Source organism: Triticum aestivum, chromosome 1A, assembly GCF_018294505.1.
Source record: "Triticum aestivum cultivar Chinese Spring chromosome 1A, IWGSC CS RefSeq v2.1, whole genome shotgun sequence".
NCBI lineage: Eukaryota > Viridiplantae > Streptophyta > Magnoliopsida > Poales > Poaceae > Triticum > Triticum aestivum.
In genome coordinates, this window is record NC_057794.1 from 528,162,487 (window position 1) to 528,173,073 (window position 10,587).

Here is a 10,587-nt window from a genome sequence, read left to right on the forward strand (position 1 = left end):
CCGAGGCCATATCTGTATATGCTTGGCTCGTCAAGTATAACCTGAGTATTCTGCGTGTGCAACTGTTTTGCACCCGTTGTATTTGAACGTAGAGTCTATCACACCCGATCATCACGTGGTGTCTCAGAACGAAGAACTTTCGCAACGGTGCATACTCAGGGAGAACACTTCTTGATAATTTAGTGAGAGATCATCTTATAATGCTACCGTCAATCAAAGCAAGATAAGATGCATAAAAGATAAACATCACATGCAATCAATATAAGTGATATGATATGGCCATCATCATCTTGTGCTTGTGATCTCCATCTCTGAAGCACCGTCATGATCACCATCGTCACCGGCGTGACACCTTGATCTCCATCGTAGCATCGTTGTCGTCTTGCCAATCTTATGCTTCCACGACTACCGCTACCGCTTAGTGATAAAGTAAAGCATTACATCGCGATTGCATTGCATACAATAAAGCGACAACCATATGGCTCCTGCCAGTTGCCGATAACTCGGTTACAAAACATGATCATCTCATACAATAAAATTTAGCATCATGTCTTGGCCATATCACATCACAACATGCCCTGCAAAAACAAGTTACACGTCCTCTACTTTGTTGTTGCAAGTTTTACGTGGCTGCTACGGGCTTAAGCAAGAACCAATCTCACCTACGCATCAAAACCACAACGATAGTTTGTCAAATAGACTTCGTTTTAACCTTCGCAAGGACCGGGCGTAGCCACACTCGGTTCAACTAAAGTTGGAGAAACAGTCACCCGCAAGCCACCTTTGTGCAAAGCACGTCGGGAGAACCGGTCTCGCGTAAGCGTACGCGTAATGTCGGTCCGGGCCGCTTCATCCAACAATACCGCCGAACCAAAGTATGACATGCTGGTAGGCAGTATGAATTATATCGCCCACAACTCACTTGTGTTCTACTCGTGCATATAACATCAAACCATAAAACCTGGCTCTGATACCACTGTTGGGGAACGTAGTAATTTTAAAAAATTTCCTTCGCACACGCAAGATCATGGTGATGCATAGCAACGAGAGGGGAGAGTGTTGTCTACGTACCCTTGTAGATCGAAGCGGAAGCGTTGACGCAACGTAGAGGAAGTAGTCATACGTCTTCCCGATCCGACAGATCCAAGCACCGTTACTCTGGCACCTCGGAGTTCTTAGCGCACATACAGCTCGATGACGCTCCCCAGGCTCCGATCCAGCAAAGCTTCGGGGATGAGTTCCGTCAGCACAACGGCGTGGTGATGATGATGATGTTCTACCGACGCAGGGCTTCGCCTAAGCACTACAACGATATGATCGAGGTGGAATATGGTGGCAGGGGGCACCGCACACGGCTAAGGAACGATCACGTGGATCAACTTATGTGTCCTAGGGTGCCCCCTGCCCCCGTATATAAAGGAGCAAGGGGAGGAGGCGGCCGGCCAGGTGTGGCGCGCCAAGAGGGAGTCCTACTCCCACCGGGAGTAGGACTCCTAGTTGGACAAGGAGAGAGAGGGGGGGAAGAGGAGGAAGAGAGGAAGGAAAGGGGGGGCGCCGCCCCCCTTCCCTTGTCCTATTCGGACAAGGAAGGGGAGGGGCGCGCGGCCACCTCCTGCCTCCTTCTCTCTTCTCCCTCAAGGCCCATGTAGGCCCAATAAACCCCTGGGGGGGTTCCGGTAACCCCCCGGTACTCCAGAAAAATGCCGATTTCACCCGGAACGATTCCGATGTCAAAATATAGGCTTCCAATATATCGATCATTATGTCTCGACCATTTCGAGACTCCTCGTCATGTCCGTGATCACATCCGGGACACCGAACTAACTTCGGTACATCAAAATGCATAAACTCATAATAATTGTCATCGTAACGTTAAGCGTGCGGACCCTATGGTTCGAGAACAATGTAGACATGACTAAGATAGATCTCCGGTCAATAACCAATAGCGGGACCTGGATGCCCATATTGGCTCCTACATATTCTACGAAGATCTTTATCGGTCAGACCGCATAACAACATACATTGTTCCCTTTGTCATCGGTATGTTACTTGCCCGAGATTCGATCGTCGGTATCCAATACCTAGTTCAATCTCATTACCGGGAAGTCTCTTTACTCGTTCCGTAATACATCATCCCGCAACTAACTCATTAGTTGCAATGCTTTCAAGGCTTATGTGATGTGCATTACCAAGAGGGCCCAGAGATACCTCTCCGACAATCGGAGTGACAAATCCTAATCTCGAAATACGCCAACCCAACATCTACCTTTGGAGACACCTGTAGAGCTCCTTTATAATCACCCAGTTACGTTGTGACATTTGGTAGCACACAAAGTGTTCCTCCGGTAAATGGGAGTTGCATAATCTCATAGTCATAGGAACATGTATAAGTCATGAAGAAAGCAATAGCAACATACTAAACGATCGGGTGCTAAGCTAATGGAATGGGTCATGTCAATCAGATCATTCAACTAATGATGTGACCTCGTTAATCAAATAACAACACTTTGTTCATGGTTAGGAAACATAACCATCTTTGATTAACGAGCTAGTCAAGTAGAGGCATACTAGTGACACTAAGTTTGTCTATGTATTCACACATGTATTATGTTTCCGGTTAATACAATTCTAGCATGAATAATAAACATTTATCATGATATAAGGAAATAAATAATAGCTTTATTATTGCCTCTAGGGCATATTTCCTTCAGGAGTCGGGTCGGGGAGCCGACACTGGAGCAAGATGGCCGAGCACCATGTGGAGTACTTGCTTCATGCCCATGGCCCTACGCCATCAAAGACGTAGAGGTCAAAGGACACCCTCCACCAGACCGGCAAACCCACATCGCCTTTGTCCCTCTCCCTCCCAGCTAGACCACCTTCGCCGAACACCGCCACGGAATCCTCTCCTTCAATTGGCTCGGGATACAGCCGTCCAACTTAGTCTCCTCCATCTTGGTGCAGAATCATCCATTGCGAATTGTGGTTAGTGTAAATGCATCTAGTGCCCCTTATTGATTTTGGTGTATTGAAGACTTATAGGTTAAGGGACTAATGCGTTTGTGAGTGTACACAGGTCTATAAGTCTATGAGGTGTTTGATATTTAGAGAGAAAGTCGACCCCTAAAAATGAAGTTCTTCGACTGAAGATTTTGAATCTCTGAAGGCTTTCTGAAGACTTTGAAAGTGAAGAAATTGGTGTGACCTTGAAGACTTAGTATTCACTCGAGGAACATGAAGCGTGAAGACTTCTGTTTTTGTAGTTTCATTTTCTCTTTCTTGAGTCATAGGAAACACCGTACTGTTAAAGGGGGTCGAGGAAATACTAAGGAAAAATTTCCATGTGATGCTCAACTCAAAATCCTACACCTACCAATCCCTTCGAGTGAAGCCATTGGAAATCTCATACAGTCCAGTCATATTCTTCAGTGACAGAGACAAAGTTCTTCTGGTCTCTGAGGAATTTGTTCTGACTGAGGAGTTAGGAATTCGCCCGTGCGGATTGCCTACACAGTGAGGAACATGATAGCCCTGAGGTTTTTGCTACTCAAAATTCCGACCGTTGCTATGCTATGCGCCAGCTGTCCCAAAATATCTATCCACCTAACGGTCATATCATTGAAGGGCATTTATGTCTTATCATGTCGGGTTGCTCCCTAGGCTATAAATAGCTGCCCCCTACAACCACTAGCTGGTTGGTTGCTCTGAGAGAAACTGACACTTTTCATTTGAGAGCAACCCATCCTCCGAGGACTTTGAGCGAAAATCATCAAGTGAGGAAAAACCCAAACCCAAACACCTAGAAACCCCAAGTGATTGAGCATCACTGAAGAGATTGATCCTGCGTGGATCCGATGCTTGTTACCTTTGAAGACTGTGCTTCTTCCAGACGGTTAGGCATCATGGCCTAGAGCATGCAAGAAGAATTGTGGATCGCCGAGTGACCAAGTTTGTGAAGGTTTGGAAGTCGCCTGAAGACTTACCACAAGTTATTGGGCGAGGTCTATGTGACCTTATCTCAAGGAGAATACGGTGAGGACATGGTGTCCTAAGCTATGTGTTCAGGACTGGGTGTCCGGGACTATGTGTCCTCGAGTTTAAATACTCAGCCGCTCCAACCAGACGTACAACTGACACAGCAGTTGGAACTGGTCTACCAAATCATTGTCTTCACCAAGCTTACTGGTCCTATTCCCTCAACTCGTTCATTTCCTCATAACTGTGTTGTGTGTTTGTTCATATCTTTGTTTGAAGACTTTGATTGAAGACTTTCTCAATTTACTCAGTTCAATTTCTTCAGTATGTTTGTCTTCATCCTATGTTATCCTATTGTTGGTGTCAAAACTGGCGGATCTCAGGTAGGGGGTCCCGAACTGTGCGTCTAGGCCGGATGGTAACAGGAGGCAAGGGACATGAAGTTTTACCCAGGTTTGGGCCCTCTTGATGGAGGTAAAACCCTACGTCCTGCTTGATTAATATTGATGATATGGGTAGTACAAGAGTAGATCTACCACGAGATCGGAGAGGCTAAACCCTAGAAGCTAGCCTATGGTATGATTGTTGTTCTTTATGTTGTCCTACGGACTAAAACCCTCCGGTTTATATAGACGCCGGAGAGGGTTAGGGTTACATAGAGTCGGTTACAATGGTAGGAGATCTACATATCCGTATCGCCAAGCTTGCCTTCCACGCCAAGTAAAGTCCCTTCCGGACACGAGATGAAGTATTCAATCTTGTATCTTCATAGTCCAGGAGTCCAGCTGAAGGTATAGTCCGGCCATCCGGACACCGCCTAATCCTGGACTCCCTCAGTAGCCCCTGAACCAAGCTTCAATGACGACGAGTCCGGCGCGCAGATTGTCTTCGGCATTGCAAGGCGGGTTCCTCCTCCAAGTACTTCATAGAAGATTTTGAACACAAAGATAGTGTCTGGCTTTACAAAATAAGTTTCCACATATTGCCATAGAGAGAATAATATTTACACAAATCTAATCTGCTGACGTATTCCGTAGTGTGATATCGCACCACGGCCAAGCCTTTATTCGAATCGTTTTATTGTTCCACCTCAGCGTGTCATGCGAGGCGGTTTCCTTGGCATGTCTCCTTGAAGCAGAGATCATGTCCCCTTATTCTGGGATTCTCATCAATACGGGCGTGGGTAACCCAAGCGCTTCTAGGACTCCTAGACTATAGGCAAGTCCAAACGGCCACGGAGAGGACGCTTGATATTCACCCTCTTTATAAAGGGGCAAGGCTTTTATTTTTCCCCTCCCGTGCTCAATCGAATCCTTCCCCCACCTCGAGCTCAAACACCCAAAGTTTAGGTCAGGTGCTCTGAATCTTCAATCATGTCCGGATCTAGCCTTCAAGGCCGATGGATGCCTTCCTCCGTCACAGAAGAAGACATCAAAAAGTTGAGGGAGGCCAGATATCTGACTGCCAAGGGTTCGCATCGGCTGCCTGCCCGAGGGCAGGCCGTCCCCTCCCTCGAACCCAATGAGAACGTCGTGTTCGTCTCCCACTTCCTCCGAGGTCCAGGCCTTGGTCTGGATCCTTTCGTCAGGGGTTTGATGTTTTATTATGGGCTAGATTTCCATGATATAGCTCCGGACTCCTTTCTTCATATCACAACATTTATTGTCGTGTGTGAGGCCTTCCTCTGGGTTACCCCTCACTTTGGCCTATGGTTCAAGACCTTTGAAGTAAAGCCGAAGATTATCGAGGGGCAACACGCAGCGTGCGGAGGTGCCTCAATATGCAAGATGACGGGAGCTCCATGGCCCAAAGGTTCCATTCCAGAGGTGTCTGAATTATGGCAACAGGAGTGGTTCTACATCACGACTCCTAGAAGTGCCAAGTGGGCGGCCGCCCCTGTTTTCCGCTCGGGCCCTCCACCACAACTGATGTCATGGATCAGCAGAGGTCTGAGCTGGGGTCCAGCCAAGGACGTGCCTATACTGCAAAGCCGCATTCGAGATCTCTTTAATGGAGATTTCAGTTTGGCTGCGGTAATACAAGTTATGCTGGTTCGTCAAGTCCAGACTTGCAAACACCGGCCCCTTCGCTTGTGGGAGTTCAATCTCGAGGGACCGTGTGTCATTCAAAATTTCCTCGTCCTGACGCACGAGGAGATGTACAAGTCATTCTTCGGACCTCAGGTAGAGTGTCCGGAAATCACCGAGGACGTGGGCCTGAGCAGTTACCGCGCTGCCGAATAGGTAAGGAATCTTCCGGCCGAACATACTATCTCCCATTTCTTACAAAGTTATTTATGAGAGTTTGCTTTTTGAACAGGACTGGCTAGCAAAGGCGAAGTTGATTCGGTGTTCGGTCCCCCTCCCTTAGGGTTTGGACAATCCGGTATTGGAAAAGATGCTCCAGGTCGCACCTTGCCCGGAGCCCTTGAAGGAAGATACTGGGAGGATAATACGGGCGGACGCGGGCCCCCAACGGTGCCCATTCTAACCGAGGGAGCGAGCGTCTCCATGAAGGAAGACAACCGGAGGAGGAAAAGGACTGCGCCCGGGGATTCGGAAGCCGAAGCTTCCAAACGGGAGAAGAAGTCTCCCACAGAGGGTCCTACCTTGGGGGGTGCTTTTGCCGCACAAAGTCCGCGGGGGGATCAATTCTCCAGCGAGTCGTAAGTGACCCGAAATACTTTAATAGTACAGGTATGCCATCTTTTTCTTCTGAGAAAATAACCACCGCATATATCTTTGCAGTTCGGGCCTTAGCCCCTCTCAAATGAGCTCGTCTTCGGGGGATCTTCTTCCAGAGATGATGGAGAGCGAAACGCCTCCTCCGGACTCCTCTTCTCCAGAAGCGGGTGACCCCGAAGTGTCGTTGCAGAGGGCGTCTCTGAGTCCGGTGAGGCCAGAAGATAATCCCATTGACCCCCGAAGCTCCCAGTGTCCGGCTCCCGAAGAGAGCAGACAAAAGAGTTCGACACCGTCTGGTGTGCGATCGGATGTTCTGAGGGAGTTGGTGGGGTGAGCGGCCATCTCAGATGAACACCATATGCTGATGAATACGGTGATGGAGAGAATCTCGTTCGCCGAAAGCAGATTTCCTGAAGCTTTTATGAGTCTACTGACAGGCTTTGAGGTACGTAAAATAATGTATGATAGTCCTGCACATGCTAGGTGCGCCCTGTGTAGATAGTAGCCCCTGAGACTCTGGTTGTCGTCGGAAACGACGACGAACAGAGGATCATATTCTCAGGTAACAACCATACTGCCTCTATGTGCAGGTGATGGAAGCTCCGGTGGCTAGCCGGACTAGCGAGTTTGCCCATTTAAAACGGCAGTTGGATGCGGCAGACGCCGACATCGAGCTTGTTAACAAAAGGCTTGACGAGGCACAGGGTAAGTGTCATTATCTGGTAAACGCCACATAGTAAGAGCAGCATGATGCCAGTATCTTTAATATGTTGTGACTGCGGATGGAGCTGCCACTGTTGAAGCCTTGCGGGCAGAACTTGCCCGTGCCAAGGAACAAGCGAGGTTTGGTAATGCGGCTGCTTTGAAGGCGGCCGAAGAGTTGAAAGCCGAGAAGGCCGCGCATGGCGAGAGCCGAGATAAGATGGCCAGATGGCCATAGAATTAAAAGCCGCCGCCGACCGTTGCCGGGTTCTTGAAAAGGAAAACCTAGCGAAGGCATCGGACCTTGAGAAGGCTGCTGCGACGAGAAAAGACATCCGCTCTGCTATGAGGGCGAAGAAGGAGGAGCTGCGGGAAGCCGGGGATATTGTAGCTGGGAAATCCTTTATGTTGCGGAGGAAGTTCGGAGATCCACGGTATGCCCCTCTGGATCGGCTGTGGAGTTCGGAGGATGTGTATATGGATTTGGCGGCGAGCGCTGCCGATGCGGCCAAGTACTTCCAGGGTCAGACGGACCGTGAAGTGGACCAGCTGTTTTGGACACAATTCCATTCTCCCGAGCGTCCGCTTTCATTGACTGACCAATTAGCCGAATGGGCCGAACTGAATAGGTTGTCCGGACTCGCCATGAGGTCTGTTGTGGATCAGCTATGGCCGGAAAGGCCAAAACCGAACAGCTATTTCAGCTTGGTGCAGCAGTTCCTTGACGTGGTGCCGCGCATTAATGCGATGAAGAGGTCGGCGTGCATAGAGGGCTCACGGATGGCCTTTGCCCGTGTTAAAGCATACTGGGCGGAGATGGATGCTACCACTGTTGCAGCGCGGGATTCGGCCATAGGCGAATGGCTGCTGAGCACTACTTTGAAGAAGTTCTTGAGGGTGCTCGTTTGATAGAGACCCAGTGCTCAAAAAATATTATGTTTGAGTGATATGTAATTTCATTGTAAGCGAAACACTTTTATAAATTTTTATATGGCAATTTTTATACTTTTGCCTGAAAGTAATATGATGCCTCCTGGGCGGCCGTTTATGTATACATGTGTATAACCTGAAAGATTCCAGTCGTCGGCTTCAACCCCCACGCATATAATGCGGAGGTGCTCGCAAAAAACACGCGTTCACACTTAACCCAACGTCTTGGTCCTATTAAGGAGGTGATAGCGGAGCGAGGGAGGCAACCGGACTATAATGCTTTAGCACTTTCACTTAGCCATAGGAGTTTGACGATGGGGCTACTAGATAGCCCCTGGTGGCTCCACACTCTCCCGATCCTGGGGTGCGTACATGCCTGGCCAGAAAACGACCCTTCGTTAAGGCGGAGGAATTCTAACATTCCAACAGGTCATCGAGTGGTTGACCAGTCTCACGCTATATCATGACAGTCAGTTTTCGGCTTTCTCTACTGAGGTGCTCGTCCGGATGAACCAGGGCACAATCGCAGTAGTTCTCCTGGTGCTACCTTAGCCGGTAAAGCGGAACGTAAGGCACCAAAACACAGGAGCCGGGCAAACCCAACATTTGACCAAAGACAATGATTCAGAGCTGGTGCATATAGGGCCAAACTCGCGACGCCGAACACTCCCTAAGGTATTCGGTCTTTGTGGTATAAACTGGGCCTAAATAATGGCCTTTGTAAGAAGCCCCTTGTGTCCAGGTACGTGCATTGTTCTGGCGTGGCCACATGCCAAGACGTCAGCATCCTTCTCAACGGTGGATATGTATCAACAAGAGACAGTAAAAAAGGTTTACGCAGGGTCTTAATCTAAAAAGAATCCTTGGAGCGGGTCCCTGCTGCACGTCTGCGCCTGTGTCTCCGTTGTGCCGTATCCTGGACGGGTGTAGCACGATGATCGTCTGTAAAAGAGAGGAATTTAGGTGAAAAAGTTGTCGTGCAAAAAGATAGTTTTTAAAGAAACCATGTATAATTCAAGATGAGAAAAAAATTGCCACTTGTCTGCGCGTGTTGAGCCCCTTGTATTGACAAATAGGGGTGTGACCATTTATTCGGTATAAATAGCGGCGCCGGACTTGATTAGTTGTGTCTGAGGTCTTGACGACCTATTGGATGCTTTCGCTGGTCTGGGCGCCTTTAGTGTGCGGCTGCCAAGGCAGCCGCACTCTCTTCGGCGCGCAGAGATCGCTTGATATTTCCGTTCACTGAAATGATGCCACGTGGACCGGGCATCTTGAGTGTGAGGGAGGCGTAGTGTGGTATTGCATTAAAGCGAGCGAAAGCTTCGCGTCCGAGCAGTGCTTGATAGCCACTTTGGAACGGAGCGATGTGGAAGGTTAAATGCTCGCGACGGAAGTTATCGGGGGAGCCGAATATAACTTGTAGTAGGAGGGAGCCCGTACAACGAGCCCCTGGGCCTGGCGTTACTCCTTTAAAGGTAGTATTGCTATGGCGAATTTTTGTTGGGTCTAACCCCATCCCGCGGATTGTATCCTGATATATTAGGTTTACATTGCTGCCACCGTCCATCAAGACTCGTGTGAAGTGATATCCGCCAATTACTCGGTCTAATACCAGGGCAGCCCATCCTGCGCATTGGATACTTGCTGAGTAATTGCGATGGTCGAAAGTGATCGGTTGAGATGACCAGTGGCAGGACTTCGCGGTGACAGGCACTTGGGTATATTTTCCTGGGAGTGCCGCGTTGTTTTTTCCCTTGATCACGTGTAACACGTTTACTGTTTTGACTTCTGGTGGAAATTTCTTTTGTTCCCCAGTGTCTTGCTTGGGAGGCTTGTCCTCATCTTCACTTGGTGTATCCTCCCCATTGTGTACGGTGTTGAGCTTGCCGGACTGCTTGAAGACCCAACATTCTCTATGGGTATGATTAGCTGGTTTACCAGGGGTATTATGGATCTGACATACTTGGTCCAGAATTTTGTTGAGGCTGGATAGTTCATCCCTGGTGCCTTTAGAGGGCGGCTTTTGCTGACCTGGCCGAGAGCTTTTGAATCCGGCGTTTACTGCCGTGCCCTTCATGTTGTCTTCTTTTATTTCGGTGTTTGTTATTGCTGTTGTGCCGCGATTTCCTGTTTTCATCTCTAACTTCAGATGTACTAGGGTCGCTGGTGCTGCATCTGGCTAGCCAGCTGTCCTCACCCGCGCAAAAGCGGGTCATGAGGTTTGTTAATGCAGCCATCATTCTCGGCTTATTTTGGCCGAGGTGTCTGGCGAGCCATTTGTCACGGACGCTAT